This window comes from Homarus americanus, unplaced genomic scaffold (assembly GCF_018991925.1).
Source record: "Homarus americanus isolate GMGI-L3 unplaced genomic scaffold, GMGI_Hamer_2.0 scaffold59578, whole genome shotgun sequence".
Taxonomy (NCBI): domain Eukaryota; kingdom Metazoa; phylum Arthropoda; class Malacostraca; order Decapoda; family Nephropidae; genus Homarus; species Homarus americanus.
In genome coordinates this window covers 3996091-4008362 of record NW_024712913.1, presented here as the reverse complement: position 1 = coordinate 4008362, position 12272 = coordinate 3996091, and the positions used below count along the sequence as shown (strand labels likewise).

Sequence of the window (12272 nt, the reverse complement as noted above, 5' to 3'; positions counted from 1 at the left end):
TGGGTTTTTTCTACTTGCTAAGTGAGGTATGTTTAGAGAGAACATGTGAGTAATTTTTTAACTATAGGAATAATATTACAATCAGTCAATCTCAATCATTCAGTTCAAGTGGCTGTAGTTGAGCTGAGCTGTACAGCATAAGGTAAATCAGTACAGTCCATCAGTTATATCATTGCAAAATGTAAGCCTAAAGCATTCTTATGACATATTATATGTCATAAGAATATATAATTAATATGTCGTGAGAATGCTTTAGGCCTACATTTTGTAATGATATAACTGATGGACTGTACTAATTTACCTTATACTCTTCAGCAAATCAGCCCAGCTCAACTACAGCCACTTGATTGATTTGAACTGAATGATTGACTGATTGTAATATTACTCCATACTCCTATAGTTAAAAAATGATCTATATTAATGAAATAAGGTACAAGAATTGCATTAAAATAAGAGACCGAGTGTCAGTTGCATCTCACCAAGTCACCAGTGATAGGGTAACCTACACGCATATTCCGCAATTGTTTATCTGTGATCAGGGATCACTGATCACTAAGTACTGTATTTGCAAATGACTGAAGTTATCATAATTTATAATTCATTGTAATAAAGACGCAAATAATATTTAAATAGAGAAGCACGCTAACACGCTTCTATATTATGCTACGACGGATAGGTCGCAGCCTCGCAGGTTACGGACTTATGATACACAGGTTTGGTTTTGCCCCCACAACATTTACCTTGGCCCCAAGTGCCCCCCCTATCCGGCTAGAGCGCCACTGACTGTAGGTTTAAAGCACAACCTCCCCGGCAGACCCCGGTCTCCGCGTGACATGCGGGGATACTCCCACTTACCGGGGATATGGTTACTGTATATTCCTCCTGCAAAGAGTATGCAATCTACCTCCTCACACTGTGTAAGGTATAAAAGAATACCTCCCCGGCGAAATTGAACCCGGTCTCCCGCGTGACAGGCGGGATACTCTCCACTATACTACCGAGGATATGGTTACTGTATATTCCTCCTGCAAAGAGTATGCAATCTACCTCCCTCACCTGTGTAAGGTATAAAAAATACCTCCCCGGCAGAAATTAGCCGGTCTCCGTGACAGGCGGGATACTCTCCACTATACTACCGAGGATATGGTTACTGTCCCTCCTGCAAGAGCATGCAATCTACCGCCCTCACACTGTTTGGTTTAAAAGCAGAACCTCCCCGGCGGGGGTGAACCCCGGTCTCCCGCGTGAGATACTCACCACTATACTACAGGATTTGGTTAAAGTTGTTATCCATATTGTAAAGACTATGTCACCTCCCTCACACTGTGTAGGTTTAAAAGCACAACCTCCCCGGCGAACCCCGGTCTCCCGCGTGACAGGCGGGAATACTCACCACTACACAACCGGGGATATGGTTACTGCATTTATCCCTCCTGCAAAGAGCATGCAATCTACCTCCCTCACACTGTGTAGGGTTTAAAAGCAGAACCTCCCCGGCGGGGAATTGAACCCCGGTCTCCCCGCGTGACAGGCAGGATACTCTCCTACAATACTACCGAGGATATGGTTGCTGTATATCCCGCAGCAAAAGGTAATACAATCTTCCTCCCTCACACTGTGTAGGGTTTAAAAGCAGAACCTCCCCGGCGGGGAATTGAACCCCGGTCTCCCGCGTGACAGGCGGGGATACTCACCACTATACTACCGAGGATTTGGTTAAAGTTGTTATCCATATTGTAAAGACTATGCAATCTACCTCCGTCACACTGTGTAGGGTATAAAAGAAATACCTCCCCGGCGGGGAATTGAACCCCGGTCTCCCTCGTGACAGGCGGGGATACTCACCACTATACTACCGAGGATTTGGTTAAAGTTGTTATCCCTATTGTAAGGACTATGCAATCTACCACCCTCAAACAGTGTAGGGTTTAAAAGCAGAACCTCCCCGGCGGGAAATTGAACCCCGGTCTCCAGCGTGACAGGCGGGGATACTCTCCACTATACTACCGAGTATATGGTTACTGTATATTCCTCCTGCAAAGAGTATGCAATCTACCTCCCTCACACCGTGTAGGGTTTAAAAGCAGAACCTCCCCGGCGGGGAATTGAACCCCGGTCTCCCGCGTGACAGGCGGGGATACTCTCCACTATACTACCGAGGATATGGTTACTGTATTTATCCCTCCTGCAAAGATTATGCATTCTACCTGCCTCACAAAGTTTAGGGTTCAAAAGCGGAACCTCCCCGGCGGGGAATTGAACCCCGGTCTCCCGCGTGACAGGCGGGGATACTCACCACTATACTACCGAGGATATGGTTACTGTATATCCCACCTGCAAAGATTATGCAATCTACATCCCTCACACTGTGTAGGGTTATAGAAGAAATGCCTCCCCGGCGAGGTGGAATCCCCGCGTGACAGGCGGGGATACTCACCACTATACTACCGAGGATTTAGTTAAGGTTGTTATCCCTATTGTAAAGACTATGTAATCTACCTTCCTCACACTGTGTAGGGCTTAAGAAATACCTCCCCGGCGGGGGTGAACCCCGGTCTCCCGCGTGACAGGCAGGGATACTCTCCACTATACTACAGGATATGGTTTACTGTATTTATCCCTCCTGCAAAAATTATGCAATCTACCTGCCTCACAATGTGTAGGGTTAAAAGCGGAACCTCCCCGGCAGGGTGAACCCGGTCTCGTGACAGGCGGGGATACTCACCACTACTACCGAGGATATGGTTACTGTATATCCCACCTGCAAAGTATGCAATCTACATCCCTCACTGTGTACAGGGGATTCTACAGGGGGCCAGGGGAGGCCTTCACCGATTTGGGTCTGGCCCTAGTTAGCCCCCCACTGTTTATTCTCAAAATTGTAATTCAAAAACATTAAAACCAGGAAGTGAGTCAAGTGACTCAGGCAATGGGAACGCCAGATAGGCATGGTTGACGCGAGGTGAGATCACTGAGGTGAGGCGGAGGGCAGGGTGGGAGGTTGCAGATATACAGGGTGGGGTCACATCACGGTATATATACAAAACTGCCTTGTCGGTGATGAACATTACCACTCTGTATTTGGTGACAGACTCACAGTAATTGTCGAATTAGTCGCCGAAACTACCCAGAAGAAATATTTTGTCTGCCACAGTGCCACTGTGGGTTTTTCTACTTGCTAAGTGAGGTATGTTTAGAGAGAACATGTGAGTAATTTTTTAACTATAGGAGTAATATTACAATCAGTCAATCTCAATCATTCAGTTCAAGTGACTGTAGTTGAGCTGAGCTGTACAGCATAAGGTAAATCAGTACAGTCCATCAGTTATATCATTACAAAATGTAGGCCTAAAGCATTCTTATGACATATTATATGTCATAAGAATATATAATTAATATGTCATGAAAATGCTTTAGGCCTACATTTTGTAATGATATAACTGATGGACTGTACTGATTTACCTTAATACTCTTCAGCAAATTAGCCAGCTCAACTACAGCCACTTGATTGATTTGAACTGAATGATTGACTGATTGTAATATTATTCCATACTCCTATAGTTAAAAAATGATCTATATTAATGAAATAAGGTACAAGAATTGCATTAAAATAAGAAACCGAGTGTCAGTTGCATCTCACCAAGTCAGCAATTGTTTATCTGTGATCAGGGATCACTGATCACTAAGTACTGTATTTGCAAATGAATGAAGTTATCATAATTTATAATTCATTGTAATAAAGACGCAAATACTATTTAAATAGAGAAGCACGCTAACACGCTTCTATATTATGCTACGACGGATAGGTCGCAGCCTCGCAGGTCACGGACTTATGATACACAGGTTTGGTTTCGCCCCCCCCAACATTTACCTTGGCCCCAAAGTGCCCCCCCCCCCCCTTTCCGAAAGCTAGAAGCGCCACTGACTGTGTAGGGTTTAAAAGCACAACCTCCCCGGCGAACCCTGGTCTCCTGCGTGACAGGCGGGGATACTCACCACTATACAACCGAAGATATGGTTACTGCATTTATCCCTCCTGCAAAAAGCATGCAATCTACCTCCCTCATACTGTGTAGGGTTTAAAAGCAGAACCTCCATGGCGGGGAATTTAAACCCGGTCTCCCGCGTGACAGGCAGGGATACTCACCACTATACTACCGAGGATTTGGTTAAAGTTGTTATCCCTATTGTAAAGACTATGCAATCTACCTCCCTCACACTGTGTAGGGTTTAAAAAAAATACCTCCCCGGCGGGTAATTGAACCCCGGTCTCCCGCGTGACAGGTGGGGATACTCTCCACTATACTACCGAGGATCTGATTAAAGTTGTTATACCTCTTGTAAAGATTTATGCAATCTACCTCCCTCACACTGTGTAGGGTTTAAAAGAAATACCTCCCCGGCGGGTAATTGAACCCCGGTCTCCCGTGTGACAGGCGGGAATACTCTCCACTATACCACCTGGGATTTAGGTAAAGGATTGTTATCTATTGTAAGAATATGTAATCCTACCTTCCTCACACTGTGTGGGGCTTAAAAATACCTCCCCGGCAGAGAATTGAACCCCGGTCTCCTTGACAGGCAGGACCCTCTCACCCCTAAACTACCGAGGATATAGTTTTGTATTTATCCCTCACCAAAGATTATGCAATCTACCTGCCTCACAATGTGTAGGGTTCAAAAGCGGAACCTCCCCGGCGGGGAATTGAACCCCGGTCTCCCGCGTGACAGGCGGGGATACTCACCACTATACTACCGAGGATATGGTTACTGTATATCCCACCTGCAAAGATTATGCAATCTACATCCCTCACGTGTATGCAGTTCAAAGGAACCTCCCGGCGGAATTGAACCCCGGTCTCGCGTGAGATACTCCACTACCGAGGATATGGTGCTGTATCACAGATTATGCAATCTACATCCCTCACACTGTGTACAGGGCGATTCTGGGGGCAGGAGGCCATGCCCCCCAGATTTTGGTCTGGCCCTGAGTTATTTATTCTCTGGTGTAATTCCAAACATTTCCAGGAAGTGAGTCAGCTCACATATAAACAAACTGCCTTGTCGGTTATGAACATTACCACTCTGTATTTCCACTGAGGAGGGTGACAGATTGACAGTAAATGTCGAATTTGTCGCCGAAACTACCCAGAAGAAATATTTCGTCTGCCACAGTGCCACTGTGGGTTTTTCTACTTGCTAAGTGAGGTATGTTTAGAGAGAACATGTGAATAATTTTTTAACCATAGGAAAATATATTACAATCAGTGAATCTCAATCATTCAGTTCAAGTGGCTGTAGTTGAGCTGAGCTGTACAGCATAAGGTAAATCAGTACAGTCCATCAGTTATATCATTGCAAAATGTAGGCCTAAAGCATTCTTATGACATATTATATGTCATAAGAATATATAATTAATATGTCATGAGAATGCTTTAGGCCTACATTTTGTAATGATATAACTGATGGACTGTACTGATTTACCTTATACTCTTCAGCAAATGAGCCCAGCTCAACTACAGCCACTTGATTGATTTGAACTGAATGATTGACTGGTTGTAATATTACTCCATATTCCTATAGTTAAAAAATGATCTATGTTAATGAAATAAGGTACAAGAATTGCATTAAAATAAGAAACCGAGTGTCAGTTGCATCTCACCAAGTCACCAGTGATAGGGTAACCTACACACATATTCCGCAATTGTTTATCTGTGATCAGGGATCACTGATCAGTAAGTACTGTATTTGCAAATGAATGAAGTTATCATAATTTATAATTTATTGTAATAAAGACGCAAATAATATTTAAATAGAGAAGCACGCTAACATGCTTCTATATTATGCTACGACGGATAGGTCGCAGCCTCGCAGGTTACGACTTATGATACACAGGTTTGGGTTTGCCCCCCCCAACATTTACCTTGGCCCCAAAGTGGCCCCCCCACTTTCCGAAGGCTAGAAGCGCCACTGACTGTGTAGGGTATAAATGCACAACCTCCCCGGCGAACCCCGGTCTCCCGCGTGACAGGCGGGGATACTCACCACTATACTACCGAGGATATGGTTACTATATATCCCTCCTGCAAAGAGTATGCAATCTACCTCCCTCACACCGTGTAGGGTTTAAAAGCAGAACCTCCCCGGCGGGTAATTGAACCCCGGTCTCCCGCGTGACAGGCGGGGATACTCACCATTATACTACCGAGGATTTAGTTAAAGTTGTTATCCCTATTGTAAAGACTAATGTATGTAATCTATCTCCCACACTGTGTAGGGTTTTAAAGAAATACCTCCCCGGCGGGTAATTGAACCCCGGTCTCCCGCGTGACAGGCGGGGATACTCTCCACTATACTACCGAGGATATGGTTACTGTATTTATCCCTCCTGCAGAGATTATGCAATCTACCTCCTTTACACTGTGTAGAGTTTAAAAGCGGAACCTCCTTGGCGGGGAATTGAACCCCGGTCTCCCTCGTGACAGGCGGGGATACTCACCACTATAATACCGAGGATATGGTTACTGTATATCCCTCCTGCAAAGACTATGCAATCTACCTCCCTCACACTGTGTTGTGATCTGACCTCACAGTTGTGTTCTGACCTCACTAGGGGAAAGGTTATGGCACTATGGCAGTGTTAGCTCCGGAGGGATAATTATCAGATATGGCCACTGCTATGTGTGGTCTGGGGTGTGCGAGTTTGTTGTCCAAGCTGGAGTGGACCATGGAAGAATTGGAAAGGGTCAAGGAAGAAATAGAGAGGGACACGTTGGAGAACCTGAAATTAAAGGAAGAGATGGCGAGGATGAAGGGGGAGGAGGGGCAGGGAAAGCCAGTTTCTGACGAAAACTCAAGCGAGTGGAAGGTTGTGAGGAGAGGAAAGACCAAGCTGGTGATGAAAAAACACACCAAGGATACGTCAACAACGACATCAACACCTAAGTGTACCAATTCGTTCAGTCCCTTGATAGACGAATTGGACGTTAGTACAGTCAGGTAAGGTACTTGGACAGAATTTTTTGTGGTAAAAACAAAAATAGGAAGAGGGTGTGTTTGCCAGGAACTGGGGTGGGGGATACAATTGATAGGATGGACAATATCTTGTCTGGTAAAGGGAACAAACCCATTATCTGCCTCAGTGCAGGAGGCAATGATATTGGCCGGTGTAGGAGCGAGGAGCTTCTTGATAAGTTCAAAGCAGCTATAGACCGTATTAGGACTAAGGGAGGGATCCCTATCATATGCGGTGTCCTGCCTAGAAGGAGAGTTGGCAGTGAATGGTTGTCAAGGGCAGTTGGTGTCAACGACCGTCTTAACAGATATTGCAAGTCAATATCAGTCCCATTCATTGACAACTGGCACAACTTCTATGGCAGAAGGGACCTTTATGCTAGGGATGGGGTGCCCCTGTCTAGGGAAGGGGTGGCAACCCTGGCTGGGTCTCTAGAGGGGGCAGTTCAAAGGATATCGAAGTCTTTAAACTGCTAGGGGAACGTATGGGCACGGGGGTGGAGGAGACTGCAGTGGGAGCAGGTAAACAAAGTGAAAGATTACAGGGAAATAGTGTTAGGAATGATGACAAAACTAATTTAGACAGGGAGTTTAAAACTAAACGAGGTAAAGGGGGGACTCAGAACACGACTAACTTAAATGTCTACTACGTGAACAGTAGAAGTATAAGAAACAAAATGGATGATATTAGGGCCTTGGTATGTACCGAAAAAATCGATATAATAGCATTCACTGAAACATGGATCAACCTAGACTCACGTGAGTTACCGGTCGAATACCAAATTGCGGGTTACAAATTGTTCCATACCGATAGGCAAAACTGGAAAGGAGGCGGAGTAGCAATCTGTGTTAGGGATAATCTGAAGTGTGAAATAAATAAGGAAACAAAAACTGAGAGGAATACAGAAACAATTTGGATATAATTAATCGACGGTAGGGAAAAGTAATCACAGGAGTAATATATAGACCTCCCAATCTTGATAGAGTCAATGAGCGACTTATCTGGGATGAAATGCGCAGGGCTTCCATACACAACTAAGTCTGTATAGTAGGCGACTTTAACCTTGGCCAAATAGATTGCACTGACCTTACGGGTAACTCAGAATCAGAGGATTTTCTCGAGACGATCCAGGACTGTTTCCTAAGTCAACATATAACCACACCCACCCGGAGTAATAATATACTAGATTTAGTTCTGTCGAACAGAGAAAACCTCATTAGCAATGTCGAGGTAGGGAACGAACTTGCAAACAACGATCACAAAGAAATTAGATTCCAGTTAGATTTTCAGGGCAGACGTAAGGAAAATTCCACTAAAGTACCAGATTTCAGAAGGGCAAACTTTGACAGTTTAAAGAGGCAGCTGAGAGAGGGGGTGTCGCGCTTGGCCGTGTACCTGACAAATGACACTGACCTGATAACGAGATCTGAGATTGCCAAGTTCCATGACAATTTAAATAATGAGTTACTTAATGCACAAAGGCAGAACATACCATACGAAAAACTCAGATCAGACAACAATGACCCTAAATGGATAAATAATTATTTAAAGAACATCATTGGGCAAAGGAAGGCTATAGGTAGAAGGATAAATCGTGGCGAAATTTACTTCCGGGATTATTATAAGGTATTGGCGAGTAGGGTTAAAACCGAGATAAGGAAAGCCAAGAGGAACAATGAGGTAAGGATAGAAGGGAGGCGAAGACAAACCCCAAAGGATTCTACCAAATGTATCAAACTAAAACACGAGAAAAGATTGGACCAATACGGTCAGATACCGGCGAGCTCACTGATAACGACAGAGGAATGAGCAATAATTTGAATAAATATTTTTCAACAGTTTTCACCACCGAAAATTTAAACATGATACCCGAGGCACCGACTCTATTCAGAGATAGTGAAGAAAACAAATTAAGTGAGATAGTAGTGACTAGTGACGATGGTAGTAAGCAAATAGACAAACTAAAGCCTAATATGTCACCTGGTCCCGATGAGATATTTGCCAGAGTATTAAAGGAATGTAAGGAAGAGCTTAGTATGCCCTTAGCAAAGTTGTTTAACATGTCCTTAAAAACAGGTGTAGTACCAGAATCCTGGAGGATAGCGAATGTAATACCGATTTTCAAGAAGGGGGATAGATCACTATCCTCTAACAACCGCCCAATCAGTCAAACATCAATAGTAGGCAAATTACTGGAAGCAATCATTTCAAACTCTCTTCGAAATCACCTGGAGAAGCACCGATTGATCAACGATTCCCAGCATGGCTTCACAAGCGGGCATTCATGTCTAACTAATCTATTAATATTCTTTTCATCACTTTTCGAATCGGTGACGAGGGGCACAATTATGATGTGGTATATCTCGACTTTAGCAAAGCCTTCGACAGAGTCCCCCACGAAAGACTAATTAGAAAGGTAGAAGCACATCAAAGGTAATATCCTTAAATGGATTAGGGCGTGGTTACAGGACAGGAAACAGCGAGTGAGCATTAACGGCTCTAAGTCCCATTGGAGCAAAGTCACAAGTGGAGTTCCCCAAGGCTCAGTACTTGGACCATTATTATTTATTATATACATAAACAACATAGATATCGGCATAGGCAGCAACATAAGTAAATTTGCTGATGACACTAAAATAGGACGTGTTATTAACTCCGACGAGGACTCCGCAAAACTACAGGAAGATCTAAACAAATTTTTCGAATGGTCTGAAAAATGGCAGATGAAATTCAACGTGGACAAATGTAAAGCACTCAGTATAGGAGATGTAAACAGGGAAACCAGATACCAGATGAACAACGATGCCATAGAGAAATCCGACTACGAGAGAGATTTAGGAGTAATGATAAGTAAGAACCTTAAGCCAAGTAAACAATGAGTTTTTGCTCGTAACAAGGCTAATTAAGTACTTGGGTTCATACAAAGGAGTGTTAGTTACAAAACTAGCGAGGTCATCCTAAAACTGTATCTTGCGATTGTGAGACCACACCTGGATTACGCAGTTCAGTACTACAGAATGAATATAGAATACTTGGAAAGAATTCAGAGGAGAATGACAAGACTAATCCCGGGCATGAGGAACCTTGAGTATAGAGACAGGTTAAAGCATCTTAATTTGCACTCCCTTGAGAGATGTAGAGCGAGAGGCGACATGATAGAGGTGTATAAGTGGAAGTCAGGGCTAAACAAAGGGGACATTACTAAAGTACTCAAACTATCCAGCCAGGAGCGAACTCGTAACAATGGTTTTAAATTAGACAAATTTAGATTTAGGCGTGAAATAGGTAAACACTGGTTTGGAAACAGAGTAGTGGATGAATGGAACAAGTTACCAAATATCATCATTAACTCGAATACGCTGAATAGCTTCAAACATAGGTTGGATTCTTATATGAGCAATAGGGGTTGGGTGTAAACGGGACTGCCCAGTATGGGCCAATAGGCCCGCTGCAGTTTCCTCCATTCTTTTGTTCTTATGTTCTTACAGGGGCGATTCTCACAGAGACAGGGGGCCATGTCCCCCACTGAACCACAGGCTGTAGCACCTGGGTTGGCCCCCCACTTTTTATTCTCAAAATTGTAATTCGAAAAACATTCCCAAAACCAGGAAGTGAGTCAAGTGACTCTGGCAATGGGAGCGCCGCACACCAGATGCAGGGATGGGTGAGGTGAGGTGAGGCCCGGAGGGCAGGAATTGGGAGGGTGCAGATATGCGGGGTGGGGTCACATCACGGTGTATATAAACAAACTGCCTTGTCGGTGATGAACATTACCACTCTGTATTTCCAATGAGGATGGTGACAGACTGACAGTAATTGTCGAATTTGTCGCCGAAACTACCCAGAAGAAATATTTCGTCTGCCACAGTGCTACTGTGGGGCTTTTTTACTTGCTAAGTGAGATATGTTTAGAGAGAACATGTGAGTAATATTTTAACTATAGGAATAATATTACAATCAGTCAATCTCAATCATTCAGTTCAAGTGGCTGTAGTTGAGCTGAGCTGTATAGCATAAGGTAAATCAGTAGAGTCCATCAGTTATATCATTGCAAAATGTAGGCCTAAAGCATTCTTATGACATATTATATGTCATAAGAATATATAATTAATATGTCATGAGAATGCTTTAGGCCTACATTTTGTAATGATATAACTGATGGACTGTACTGATTTACCTTATACTGTTCAGCAAATGAGCCCAGCTCGACTACAGCCACTTGATTGACTTGAATTGAATGATTGACTGATTGTAATATTACTCCATACTCCTATAGTTAAAAAATGATCTATATTAATGAAATAAGGTACAAGAATTGCATTAAAATAAGAAACCGGGTGTCAGTTGCATCTCACCAAGTCACCAGTGATAGGGTAACCTACACGCATATTCCGCAATTGTTTATCTGTGATCAGGGATCACTGATCAGTACGTACTGTATTTGCAAATGACTGAAGTTATCATAATTTATAATTCATTGTAATAATGACGCAAAAAATATTTAACTACAGAAGCACGCTAACACGCTTTTATATCATGCTACGACGGATAGGTCGCAGCCTAGCAGGTTACGGACTTATGGTACACAGGTTTGGTTTTGCCCCCCCCCCAACATTTACCTTAGCCCCAAAATGGCCCCCCCCCCACTTTCCGAAGGCTAGAAACGCCACTGACTGTGTAGGGTTTAAAAACACATCCTCTCCGGCGAACCCCGGTCTCCCGCGTGACAAGCGGGGATACTCTCCACAGTACTACCGAGGATATGGTTACTATATTTATCCCTCCTGCAAAGACTATGCAATCTACCTCCCTCACACTGTGTAGGGTTTAAAAGCAGAACCTCCCCGGCGGGGAATTGAACCCCGGTCTCCCGCGTGACAGGCGGGGATACTCACCACTATACTACCGAGGATTTGGTTAAAGTTGTTATCCCAATTGTAAAGACTATGCAATCAACCTCCCTCACACTGTGTAAGGTTTAAAAGCAGAACCTCCCTGGCGGGTAATTGAACCCCGGTCTCCCATGTGAGAGGCGGGATACTCTCCACTATACTACCGAGAATGTGGTTAAAGTTGATATCCCTATTGTATGGACTATGCAATCTACCTCCCTCACACAGAGTAGGGTTTAAAAGCAGAACCTCCCCGGCGGGGAATTGAACCCCGGTCTCCCGCGTGACAGGCGGGGATACTCACCACTATACTACCGAGGATTTGTTTAAAGTTGTTATCCCTATTGTAAGGACTATGCAATCTA

At 43.9% G+C, this 12272-nt stretch overlaps 1 protein-coding gene and 6 non-coding genes across 8 annotated transcripts in view; 1 reads left to right on the top strand and 6 right to left on the bottom strand.

The window, feature by feature from the left end:
- Positions 1-12272, top strand: part of LOC121864591 — a 106237-nt gene that overhangs the window by 58095 nt on the left and 35870 nt on the right. The gene's annotated exons all lie outside the window — the stretch shown is intronic.
- On the bottom strand, positions 1640-1711 carry Trnad-guc. The gene has a single exon. It is a non-coding gene; the product is annotated as a tRNA-Asp (tRNA).
- Trnad-guc lies at positions 2091-2162 on the bottom strand. The gene has a single exon. It is a non-coding gene; the product is annotated as a tRNA-Asp (tRNA).
- On the bottom strand, positions 2242-2313 carry Trnad-guc. The gene has a single exon. It is a non-coding gene; the product is annotated as a tRNA-Asp (tRNA).
- Trnad-guc lies at positions 4691-4762 on the bottom strand. The gene has a single exon. It is a non-coding gene; the product is annotated as a tRNA-Asp (tRNA).
- Trnad-guc lies at positions 11856-11927 on the bottom strand. The gene has a single exon. It is a non-coding gene; the product is annotated as a tRNA-Asp (tRNA).
- Trnad-guc lies at positions 12157-12228 on the bottom strand. The gene has a single exon. It is a non-coding gene; the product is annotated as a tRNA-Asp (tRNA).